Source organism: Callorhinus ursinus, unplaced genomic scaffold, assembly GCF_003265705.2.
Source record: "Callorhinus ursinus isolate GAN/ISIS: 27379988/994484 unplaced genomic scaffold, GSC_fseal_2.0 scaffold874, whole genome shotgun sequence".
Taxonomy (NCBI): domain Eukaryota; kingdom Metazoa; phylum Chordata; class Mammalia; order Carnivora; family Otariidae; genus Callorhinus; species Callorhinus ursinus.
The window spans coordinates 1-12,916 of record NW_027397929.1 but is presented as its reverse complement, the minus strand read 5'-3'; the positions used below and the strand labels follow the sequence as shown (position 1 = coordinate 12,916).

Genomic DNA, 12,916 nt, shown 5'->3' with positions numbered 1-12,916 from the left:
GTTGGGCTGCTGCGCTGGGACGGGGAACCCAGGGCACGCTGATCCTGCTGTTTATTGTTGCCCGGGGCGCCTGGCGCCTTCGACGGCGGTCCCAGCTGCTTTCAGGGTCAAGAGATCTAGGAACCTGATCCTGGCGTCCGGCCCAGGCTCCCAGGAGCGAAAAGGCTCCTGATGAGACACCCCAGGAGCTACTGCGCCTGCCGCCAGGAGCTGGCCCGCCTCCCCACCTCCGGGGCGCAGCCCGGTGGCCTCCCGCCTGCTTTTGGGGCTTTTGCCGCTGGGCCCCGGGAAACCGAGAGGCGGCTCGCGGAGCTTTGCCACCACTCGGTGGCTTCGGCCTGAGGTGCGCACCCTGGAGCAGGTCCTTGAGCTGTTGGTGTCCGAGCGGTTCCTGGCCCTCCCGTCGCAGGAGATCCACAGCCCGCTGCAGAAGCTGCTTCCGCAGAGCTGCGAAGAAGCCGTGCCTCTTGCGGCGTCTACGCGGAGAGCTTGCGGGATGAGGGAAGCGGGCAGAGAGACAGCGAGAGCGGGCGTTTCTGGTCTGGTTTGGGTTGGTCCGGAAGACGGGAGACACCGCGGACTCTTACTCCGCGTTCGGATTTTCTGCATCGCCCTGAGTAGACCTTACTTGGGCAAGTGACTTTTTGTAGATTGGTCTGGAACTTGGACCCTGCAGATTTTCCGCGGGCGCAGAGTGAGCGGCAAGAGCGCCTGTGCCCAGCGGGAGGCGGTGTTGCTGCTGCCGGCGTCAGGGTGCGCTCGCCCTGGAGCCAAGGGGCTCCGAGCCTGGCTCTGCTCGCTGCCCACTAACGGTGGGACTTTAGGCAGCTTACTGTCCCCCCTGGGGCCTCCCTTCGCCGTGGCTCAAAGGCTCCTGGGGTGGTTTTGAGGACGAAGAGGGGAGCAGCGTGTACGTGTGACGACACTGCTGGTGCGTCGTAGCTGGTGCTTAAGACTCGACTGGCCTGGCGTGGTGGCCGCGCCCGGAGTCCCCGCGACTCGCGAGGCCGAGGCGGCAGGGTGGCGTGGGCCGGCGGGCGCTGTGCCGGTCGGTGTGCGGGCTACGTTCGCAAGTTCGCCGTCCCTCTGGCGAAGCTCCCAGAAGCGGGAGACCGCCAGGGTGCCCGAGGAGGGGTGGGCCCGCCCGGGTCGGAAACGGAGCGGGTCCAGATTGGCGTGGGGCCCGGCAGTGGGCTCGTGCCCGTGCAGAGCCCGTGCCTGCAGCCTGGGCCACACAGGGAGACCCGTCTCCAAACAAACGCAGCGCTTCGCTGTGGTTCTGTCTGGCTCGACGGTCCGGCCTCGTCCGCGGAGCTGGGTCTCAGTTACTGGTGAGGTCAGAGAAACAGTTTGGCCTTGAGGCTCTGAGGTCAGGCTCCCCAGGCCCCGCCCCGGTTAGCCGACCTAGCAGTGAGGCAAGGGAGCCACCGGAAAAGGGGGGGAGGGAAAGAGGGAGTGCAGAACTTCAGGCGATCTGTGCACTGGGAACGAGGGCCCCCTCCCGCGACCCCCACGTACAATCACATACACACATTTTCACTCAAACCCCTGTAGTTTAAAACATTCTTTTTCTCTTGTTGTGTCCAGAGTGACTGGTCATGGTCTTCTGTGGACTCTGTCTTCAGAACCTTGTAATAATTTCCCTTGCCTTGTTGGGCCCTTTTATGATGATAAGTGATGGCAGGGTGGCTTTTAGGTCACAAACAATGGGCTGAGAACAAAAATGCTTTTAAAGCAGCCTTTGCTTCAGGAGACAGCCTGCAAGTCSCTGAGCTTCAAGCTGGAGCCCGGTGACACTCAGGGAAGCCCCGGCCGCATTAGCCACGGGGCCTCAGCTCCAGAAGAACCCACAGCAGTAAAGGATCCAGGTGAGGAACAGAATGGGCAGGTGGGAGGGGAGAAGGGCTGTGGAATGGCCTCACTGACACAGGCCCCTAGAACATAGCCGCTAACAAGAGGGAGTTTCTGAAGTCAGTTTCTGGAAGGACCTCAGAAAGAGTGGTCTGGGTTTTTCTGGAGGAGGAGGAATTTCTTAGTAGTGTCCCTCTTTTAAATTAAACTTTTAATTTTGACATTATTATAGATTGACATGCAATTGAAAAAATGGACGGGTATCCTTTACCCTTTAGGTAGTTTCACCAATGCTAACATCTTGCACAAAGTATACTACAATCCAAGATCTTGACATGAATACAGTCTGCATAGAGAACAGTTCATCCCTGCAGGAATCCCTCCTGTTGCTCTTAGAGGCTCAAACCCAACCCCGCCTCCTCCTGCCCATCCAACTCTTTTACCCAGTCCCTGATCTCTGGCCCCTGGCAACCACTTTTCTGTTTCCCCCCGTTTTTGTTTTCTTTTTAAAGTAGGTTCCATGCCCAGGAGCCCAGTGCAGGGCCTGACCCCACGACCGTAAGATGAAGACCTGAGCTGATATCAAGGGTTGGGCACTCAACCAACTGAGCCACCCAGGTGCCCCAGTCTGTTCTCCCTTCATATAGTTTTGTCATTTCAAGAATGTTTTATAATTGGAATCCCATCATCTGTAACCTTCTGAGAATGTCTTCCCCGCCCCCACTCAGCATAATTCCCTGGAGATTTTTCCAAGGCATTCTGTGTCACGATATTTGTTTCTTTTTATGCCTGTATAGATATACAGCAGTTTGTTGAAACAGTCACCCAGTGAAGGACGTCTGGGTTGTTTCTAGCCGTTGGCTATTACAAAGAATCTGGTATGAACATGTAATTGCAATTTTTCAAAAAAGATTTTATTTATTTATTTGACAGAGACACGGGAGAGAGGGAACACAAGCAGGGGGAGTGGGAGAGGGAGAAGCAGGCTTCCTGCCGAGCAGGGAGCCCCATGTGAGGCTCCATCCCAAGACCCTGGGAGCATGACCTGAGCCAAAGGCAGAAGCATAACGACTGAGCCACCCAGGCACCCATAATTGTTATTTTTATGATCGATGCTTTAGCAGATAATTCTGACATCTCGTTAATTTTCGAGTTAGAGGCACTTGATTGTCCTTTCTCATTCAGGTTGAGAATTTCCTGGTTCTTTGTATGAAGGATGATTTTCCATTGTGTCCTGGACATTTTGGGTATTATGTTGGGAGCCATTGGGTTCTATTTAAACTTTGTATTTTAGCAAGCAGTCCTCCTGTATGGTTTGGCATGCGGGTCCTGGGCTACTCTTGTGGGCTGTGGTTGTAAGGACAAGATGATTTTCAGAGCCTCTGTGGTGCTTTTTTTTTTTTTTTTTTTTTAAGTAATCTCTTCACCCAGTATGGGGCTCGAATCGTGACCCAGGGATGAAGAGTTGCATGCTTCGCTGTCTGATCCAGCCAGGCGCCACTATGTGGTGCTCTTTTGGTATGCTTGGTTTATGCTGCTGCTGGGACTTCCACGTGTGCCTGTGAATCTCGCTTGAGGAAATAGAAGAAACCTATCCAGGCCAGCCTACCTCATGATTCTCGGTGGCGGATGGGATCCCACTGCCTTCAGAAAAAGCAATGTTTCCAGTGTTGGAGGTTTGGGAGGCAGGATGCCCTCTGCCAGTGGAAGGTGGGGAACATTCTGGGCCAAGCCCTAAGCCCTTGTTGGGGCCCGATTCCCCGTGCTGGTGCGTCCCGCCCTCAGAGAGTCTCAGGGTGGGCATTTTGAGGCCCAGGGGTGAAGGAGAGGGTTGCTGGGCAGGCTCTCCGTTGTGGTGGGATTCCCCCTTGCTGGTGTCCCTTGGTTTCGGGGGCCTGTCTGGGAGTGGGGAACCTCAGGCTAGGTTGAAAAGGAGAGCGCTTCCCGTGCTGGGTGCTTGCTGTGATGGTATGTCCTTTGCTCATGCCCCAGTTACAAGGTATCTCTGTGTCAGGAGGGGAGCCTTGGACATGGTGGGGAATAGAGTCCTTTTCAAGGCTGCTGGAGGGCCAGCCGGATGATGGGAGGCTTGGAGGACTGCAAGCTACTGGGGAAGAGAGCTGTTATTCCTTCCCTGTGTCCCCATCATTTCAGATATTATTCACCCCCAGTTGCCTCCTCTTTAGAGTATGTAGCCCTAAGGAGCAAGGGCCAGGTTTGGGGGAAGGCATTCCATGTGGTAAAAATCCACAGGATGCTACAGAGTAGGGATGCTGTTGTCATTGGGATTTCTCTCACCTTCATCGTTATCTGTCCTCTGACTTCTCCGCCCCCCCCCAGGGGTCCACGGGAGACAGGATGGTGGAACCAGGTGGTATGGAAGATGCTACTGTGTTCCCCCCACCCAGTGCCCTTCCTCCTTGCTGCGTGCTCCTCTCCTAGGGGCTTCTCCTGCCACCTGCAGAGGGTTCTTTTGCTCGAGATCATTGACATGTCTCCCGCCCCCCTCCACATTTTCCTCCCGCCAACATCTCAGATGTGGCCCGGCTCCCCTTCCCCTCCATGATCCCTGGTTTCAGCAAGCCCATATTTGCCCCTTTTGTGAAAATGGGTAATGGGAAACCTCACTAAAACGGAGTCAGGAGGCTTTGGCAGGGGGACCTCTCAGCCCCTACGACTCTCGGTCAATTGCAAACCTAACAAGAACAGCCGGACTTGACCATACATGGACTTGAACTTGCACGTGGATACCACTCTACTATTCCAGCCAGAGGAAGAGATACTCTCCTTATTCCCCCACCCCACAACAGCTCAGGCATCATCCTCGGAACCCCCAGTTTACTCCAGTGGACTTAGAGTTTATAACAGACTTCCCAATTTTCCCCTTTTCTCCTTAAAAAAGCCTACCTCTCGGGACGCCTGCATGTCTCATTCGGTTAAGCGTCTGCCTTCGGCCCAGGTCATGATCCTAGGCTCCTGGGATCCAGTCCTGCATCGGGCTCCTTGCTCAGCAGGGGGCCCGCTTTTCCCTCTGCCTGTCCTGCTCTCTGTCTCTCTGACAAATAAAAAAAAAAAATCTTAAAAAAAAAGCCTACCTCTCCTTTGTTCCCCAGACCCGCCTATGGCTTTACCACAGCTTGTTTGCCCTGGATTGCAGTTTTCTGCTATTCCCAAATAAACCCAACTTTTGCTGGTAAAATAACCGGCAGTTTTTATCTTTAAGGTTAGCACTCTATTCCATGGCTCTGCTAAGAGGCCTCCCTTGATCTCATGTTGCCTTGTGTGGGAGCAGCTCAACATCGGCCACATGGCACAGTAGCCTTGGACTCAAGCCTCAGCTGGAAGAGCTTAAGTAAGGGAGGCTGCACCATAGTGGACGCCCTATGGCAGGTGGAAGGAGTGGAATCCAGTGATAGCACTCCACACACACACACACACACAGAATCCATCTCCGATACTGTGCCTGCTCTAAGTCGTTTTTGTTTTGTTTTTTTAAGATTTTATTTATTGGGCACCTGGGTGGCTCAGTCGGTTAAGCGTCTGCCTTGAGCTCAGGTCATGATCCCAGGGTTCTGGGATTGAGTCCTGTGTCAGCCTGTTTGCTCAGCAGGGAGCCTGCTTCTCCCTTTGCCTCCCTCTGATTTTATTTATTTCTTTGACAGAGAGAGAACAAGAGAGCACAAGCAGGGGGAGTGCAGAAGCGGGCTCCCCGCTGAGCAGGGAGCCCGATGCGGGGCTCCATCCCAGGACCCAGAGGTCACGACCTGAGCGGAAGGCAGACACTTAACCGAATGAGCAACCCAGGCGCCCCCTAAGTTGTTCGTTTGTTTGTTTTTAGATTTTATTTATTTATTTGACAGAGAGAGACTCAGCGAGAGAGGGAACACAAGCAGGGGGAGTGGCAGAGGGAGAAGCAGGCTTCCCGCTGAGCAGGGAGCCCGATGCGGGGCTCGATCCCAGGACCCTGGGATCACAACCCGAGCCAAAGGCAGACACACTTAACGACTGAGCCACCCAGGCGCCCCTCCCTCTAAGTTTTTGACTCCTCAAAATTTCAAGGTACTTTTTTTTTTTAATTCTCTTATATATTCTCCATTAATATCTTTAGACCCTCCTCTAATGACAAAAATTTCAGGAGAACTGGCTCAGTGTTCCAGCTTATCAGCTGTCCTGTCATTTGGGAAGGAGCGTCTGTGTGCTCAGGGATTTCCATCAAGCATTACTTATCATTTTGGAAATTGGGAACCGAGGACTATATCCAAATTAGGAGATTGTCTAAATAGGGTACGATGCGTCAGCGTGATGAACTATTACGCAGAAGTGTAAAACAATGCCCTAAAATATGACAAAAAGCTAATCGCTGGATTTTGGGTGGTGGGTATACAATGTGCATTGCCCAATGTTTCCAGCTTTTCTGTATGTAGCAGAATCCTCATGAGACACAGCTGGGGAAAGTCTTAACAAAAATCATGGTTCATGCTCACCTAGGGATGCAAAAGAAGGCGGGAAGGGAACCCCATAAAACAAGACCCACGTACCTTACGATCAGAAGTGCATCGAAGCACAAGGAGGAAGGAATAACCCTTCCATTTGCTTGCATGCATCAAGTACAGGAAGTGAGTCACAGCTGTGAAAACATCGCCACTAATTCTGCAAAGTGGTCACAGCCCCTGTTTCCTTTGCCTGGGATGGTCTCCAGTGTCTCCACGTCACTCTTCAGCCGCTGTGCTGCCCCAAGTCGAGCCCAGGCCCTTCGGGGAGAGCCAGAGACAGACAGGAGTCCGGACCCCCACTTCCCGGCCCGGGGCTCGTCTGAAGTCTGTCTGTGGCTGGCGGAGGCAGGGTTTGCTGCTACTCGTGGCTCGGCACCCGCCGCTTGGGGTGTGCATTCTTCACTTCATCTTCCTCTGGACCCCAGATCCCTTTCTGGCTACCCATCTTTTTTTTTTTCCTCTCCTTCTGGAGTTTCCCAGTCACATGCAGTTCTATTTTATATCGACGCATAAGAATTAGGCTCTTTTTTATCCTATTAAACCCGGGTTTCAGGGTGTCACCCACCCACACATTGTAACCTCCCCCAGGAGGATCTGCCAGGGTCATCAAAGCGCTGTTCCTCTTCCTTGAGGCATTGCACATGGAGCCTAGAAGAGTGAGCAGCCCCAGACACTCGAGGGGCACTAGAAAGGCACCCCAAGGGGAGCCCTCGCCCAGCCCCCAGTCTTGCGCCCCTACTGGCAAACGGCCCAGGCGGAGCTGCTGTCTGCTGCTTGCCTGAGATGGTGCTACACGGAACATCACAGGTAAAACACCCGGCATAAAAAAAAAATAAACACAAAATAAAATGAAATATAAAACACTCAGCGCAGAGCCTGGTGCATACGTGCGTGTGTGCCCACGGGGGGGCAGATAAAGCTGGCCCATCTCCTTCCTTCTAAGTCCCTGCCCCTAGAGTCAGTATGAGGTAACACTGGCAGGACCTTCAGGGAATCACCTGCCCAGGGAAGTCAGGATTGATGACCTCCCATTCTCTCCAGGTGGTATTTCAAGCAGCAGGTCCAAGCCCCTCCCTCCAGGGTCCCGTGAGGTCACGAGAAGGGACAGCTAAGTTTTTTATATTCCTACTTTTACATCACATATGATACACTTTTTTTTTTTTTTTTACTTGTATGCTCTAATATTCCTGCAAAAGAATCCGGAACAGAGTTCAACTGGTTTTATCTAAACGTGAGGTCCATGCCGGGGACAATAAAGATCCCTGGCCCCTAAGGCCCAGTGGAGACAACAGAGTGTCTGTGACACAGGGACTGACCCTGTGCGAGAGCCACGCCTCCTCCTGGCTCAGGTACCCAGAGAGGCTAGCAGGAGGCTCCCGGGTAGAGAATCAATCAGGACCACATTTATATAACAATGGAAACAAAGCCCTAGGACCAGACCTAAGGCGTGAGGTGAAAGAAGTTTTATAACAACAAAAATCACTGAATTATTTGATTTTTTTCAAGAAGTCGCTTTTTCTAAAAATTTTTACTGCAGCAATTAAGGAATGTATGGATCCAAACATCATAATCAGAAATTTGAGGTTAGGGACGCCTGGGTGGCTCAATTGGTTAACCCGCTGCTTTGGGCTCAGGTATGATCCAGGATTCCCTGGATCAAGCCCCACCCAGGGTTGGGCTCCCTGCTCAGTGGGGAGTCCGCTTGTCCCTCTTCCTCTGCCCTCCCCCCTAAGCGTGCACCCGCCTGACCTCTCTCTCTCAAATAAATGAATAAAATAAATAAAATCTTTCTAAAAAAATCAAGATTACTGTCGAAAACTGTATCAACACACCCAATTTTAGAATGCCCCAAATCACCCCTGCTGGTTTAAGAGTTACAACTTCTCCAAACATTTCACAAGCCTTTGAAATAACTAAGTCTTAACATATATTACAGGGAAACCTACTAGCAAATTTCTTAGCAATAGAAGAATTCCTAACTCTGAAAGTCAGGAGCTCAAGAATAGCAGGAGCAGCTGAATGCGGGGGGGGGGGGGCGATGCATGTATTTTGAAACATATTTTAGCCTTCAAACTAGCTTGCCAGCACTTTTAATAAAAATTCACTGCCGAAGGAAGTCTCATTTCTTTCTGATAATATTACTTCTTACTAGGAATGGATTACATACATTTCTTCCGCAAGAGAAAAGGCGTAAGGTTACCAGCTGCCGGCCGGTGATAAACAGTAGGTGTGCAGAGTACGGCTTAGTTAAGTTCAACAGTGTCACACACTTGTTCCTGATGAAAAATATTCGGACTACACCAAAAAGAAACCTGATAAATCTTCCAGTGAACATTAATATCCTCAATTTATTCCTCACCCTCGTAAAGAGTATGTGTGAAAACCCCACAGCTTAATGGTGAAAGGATAAATGCTTTACCCCCATGATCAGAAACAAGACAAGGATATTTTATAGATTTCGCTATTCTATGAACGGAATCCTATAAAATGTGGCCTTTTTTTCTGGCTTATTTCACTTGGCACAGTGTTTTCGAGGTTCATCCATGTTGTAGCATGGATCACTACATCATTCCTTTGCATGGCCAAATAATATTCCATTGTATGGATATACAATTTGTTTATCCAATAATCTTTTGTTGGACATATGGGCTGTTTCTTCTGTTGGGCTATTCTGAATAAAGGTAAAATTTCCATTTGCCTGCGAGTGTCGGTGTAGACATGATTTCATTTCTCTTGGGTATATGCTAGGCCATTGGTAATTCTGTGTTTCTTATCTGAGGAAGTGCTGGACGGTTTTGCAAAGTGTCTGCACTATTTTACAGTCCTATAACGTATGAGGGTTCCCGTTTCTCCATATTCTCTCCAGCACATGTTAATTTCTGTTTTGTCTTGTTTTTTGGCTAGCCTAGTGAGTGTGAAGTGATACCTTATTGTGGACTGGATTTGCATTTCCCCAGTAACTAATGACGTTGAGCATCTTTTCATGTGCTTGTTGGCCATTTGTATATCTTCTTGGAGAAATCTCTATACAAGTCCTTTGCCAATTTCTAAATTGGGGTTTTGATTTTTGTTATTCAGTTGTAAGAGTTCATTATATGTGTGGGCTATTAGAATAAGCAACTGATTTTTGCCAAAGACACCAAGACAATTCAGTGAAGAAAGGAAAATCTTCTTCACAAATAATCCTGGGACAGCTGGGCAAGCACATGCAAGGGATAAAAAAGGACTCTTACCTCACATCATATACAAAACTTAGAATGGATCAAAAGACCTAAATGTAGGTCCTAAAACTATAAATCTCCTAGAAAAAAACATAGAGGTGAATTTTCATGACCTTGGATTTGGCCCTGGTTTCTTACCTACAATTCCCAAAGCACAACTGACTAAAGAAAACAAATAGATAAACTGTGCTTCATCAACAATTTTACCATTTTTGCATCAATGGACACCAGGCGCCCCAGGGAGATGCGCGGTAGGCGGTGCGGGCCGCTCTGGGGCGTCCCGAGAGCCCCCTGCTGCGGCGGGTCGGGGACCCTGCGCTCACGTGGGCGCCCGCGCTGCCCGGCACCACAAGGTACATTGCCACAGCCCTCTGCGCCGCGCTTCCCGTCGCTCGAGGGGATGGCAGTGGGACTCGTCCCGAGCGTCGCGGCCCGTCGCGCCTCCGTTGGCTGTGAGCGGCGCGGCAACCCGGTGCGCGAAGCCGCCCCGCCGGGGACCCCGGAGGCCGAGTCAGACCGCGCGCGGCGAGGGGACAGGCCCGGGGAGGAGGTGACCGGACGTGGAGGGCTGCAGCGGTCCCGCTTCACCGGCGGCCTCGGACCCGAGGTGCGGGCAGGCGGGGGGGAGGGGGGGGGGGGTGGTGGAGGACCGGCCCCGCCCGGCAGGGGGCGCAGGGACAGGCCGCGGCCCCACCGCCCGGCACACGCGTGTCCGCCGCGGCGCTGCTTCCCCGGCTCCGCCCTCGCTCGGGTCCCCTCGTTGTCCCCCCCCACCCCCCCACAGCGCCTCCCCTCGTCCTCGGCCCGCTTCTCCACGCCCCACGTCCTCACTCGCGTGCCCACTTCCCCGAGGGCCTGTCGCCCCCCTCAGCCTCCCGGGGAGTGGGGGGGCTCTGTCCCGGGAGCCGGCGCCCCAGTCCTGCTGAGACGGGCTGGGGCCTTCAGTCCGGCACAGTGTCCGCAGCCGCCGCCCGCCCGGCTTTACCCCACCCCGCCGAGGGGCCCGGCCATGCACACCTCGGGGGGCAGTGAGAAGAGCCGTTACCTTCAGGAGGCCCTGAAGGTGTGACGTTCCCATACTAAAATGACGTGTGCTCTGATTTTTTAAAAATATGAAATAGAAACCAAGACACAATGCGGTAGTGTCTCAATGATATTCCCGAGAGCGTCGGAATAAAAGAACAAACCAAAACCAGCATCCTAAACTTCCCCAGCCCGCTCGTGGCCCTCTCTTCATGTCTTTCACCAGGGTTAGCAACTAGGTTTTCCAGGGGGACACAGCCGGTGTCTGCTCAAATGCCTAGGGACAGGACTCTCCGTTCCCGGAGGGACCCCCTTCTATCTACATCACCGGTCCCTGGCTTTTGTTTCAGCTTAAAGGCGGACGAGATGTGACCTGCCGTGGGATCTCACCACCTCCCAGGCTGTGCGAGCTGCCGCATTCCACGTCACCATGCATGGAATCCCCTGTCCCGCGTAACTAACCTAAAAACGCCGCTTGGGCAAGAAAAACATACCAAACCGAAAGGGATGAAAACTCAGCTTTTATTGTAGTAGCTGAAACAAGGGAGGTGTATATTACTTTAAATCAATTTTTTTTTTTGTTTTGCATTTTCAGAAATTGTGGGTAGGCATAAGCAGGTAAGAACCCATGCTCTTTAGCAAGGGCCAGCTCCACCCTGCTGTGTGGCTCAGGTCAGCATCCACACCCACCTGGACAGATCCACATCACCCCTGTGCCTCCCCACCTGCCTCCCCAGTAGAAAGTACAGCACATTTTGGGTGGGCACGGTTTCTTTTGAGCTGCCACTTGTCTTCTTCTCATCGCTCGGTGTGCATGTGCTGGGTTTGACTTCAGAGTTCTCTTTCTCCATGACTGGCCAATGCCGCAGATGGCCTCACAAAAGGAGCACAACGGAGGAAGCCTGAAAAAGATGATGAAACTCAAGTGGATTCCGGGGACCCTCCTGCCTCTTCCCCCGGCCACCTCCCCGCCACACACGCTTCTTTCCAGCGTAGTCCTAAGAGATGGCTTTTTTTTTTTTTTTTTTGCCTCGTTCCCCCCATCAGTCAAGAAAGGTTAAAGAGAAAGGCATTTCAAGAAGGAAAAGATCTAAGGCTGGGAACTAGGTGCTGACAGATCAGTTGAAGGCCTGGAGAGGCTGTCTGTGAGCGTCATGACCAATCGTGTTCGAAGACTGCACTCACCCCGATAGCTGACCATGAGCCCCACACCCCTGATACCTCACCAGGACCCCCAGACTGCCCTGCCTCCCAAAGCTTTGGGCAGTATTTTTTGAATCTGACCCAGTGCCAGGGTTGGGGGCAGGTACTTACTGTGTTCTCAGTTGTTGACTCAGTGGAGAAATGAAGGCACTGGCTCGGGCTACACACAGAGCTGGGACTAGACGTAAAAAGGCCGGATCTAGAGGCCCTGGTCCTCCCCACTTCTCTACAGACTGTCTCTGTGCCAGTTTGAGCAAATGACAGTCCTGTAACCTCCCCCTTCTATCCAGTAGGGCTGGGGTTCATCAGGTGGGTTAGTGTGGTAACGGTCCCAAACCATATTACAGACGATGGCTTACCTCAGAGACCATTCAGGTTTCTGTAGAGAAAGGTCCGGAAGAGAGATCAAGGAGCGAGAGGAAAAATTCTTTCCTTGTTTTCTTCTTCCCTGAGCCCTAAGGCCTGATTGGCTAAGCCCCAGAGGTGTCGTGGTGACTCACAATGGCTCTCAGAACCTTGCAGCCACGTGCAAGATCCGAACACTGGACGTTATCACCAGGGTTACCTCTGGTTCAGGGCTGACGACAGTGAGTGGGCGAGCGGTGCTAGAGGAGGGACGGCTCTTATCCTCAATCATGTGACACTTGAAACAGTTGAAGTCAGTGAGAGCCAGGTCACACACTCTTTGTCTTGAGAGGCAGGGAAGGCCCACTCCGCCCACTTTCCTCCCATCCCCTGTAGAGCCACGTCAAGACATTCAGATACTGCGTTCAGGGTCTAAAAGACCTCAGAAAGGGAGAAGACCTATTATTAGTGTCCAGTATCATGTCACCAAAAGAAAGTAGCAAAACTGCCTTTCTCTAAAGGGATTTCCTTCCTAGAAAAACCAAAGCCACCACCCAGGAAGTAGATCAGGAAAGGTCAGTTGATAAAAGTTAAACACACACACACAATAAATTTTCCATACACTCCCTCTAGGAAATAGAATGGAAATAAATAACCGATTCTCATTAGTCACAAGCATGGTGAAACACCTACAAATATAATTAACATTTAAAGAAACCTAGGGAAAATATACATGAACCTTTTTATGCACTTCCTGTTTGGACACTAAAATAATATTTT

The 12,916-nt window shown here is 51.8% G+C and overlaps 1 long non-coding RNA gene across 1 annotated transcript; it reads right to left on the bottom strand.

Annotated features, from left to right (window-relative positions):
* Positions 1–11,093: 11,093 nt before the first annotated feature.
* LOC141372086 (uncharacterized) lies at positions 11,094–12,140 on the bottom strand. Its single transcript, XR_012377416.1, has 2 exons — positions 11,903–12,140; positions 11,094–11,490 (listed from the first exon to the last, which is right to left on the bottom strand). It is a non-coding gene; the product is annotated as an uncharacterized lncRNA (long non-coding RNA).
* Between the last annotated feature and the right edge of the window lie 776 nt (positions 12,141–12,916).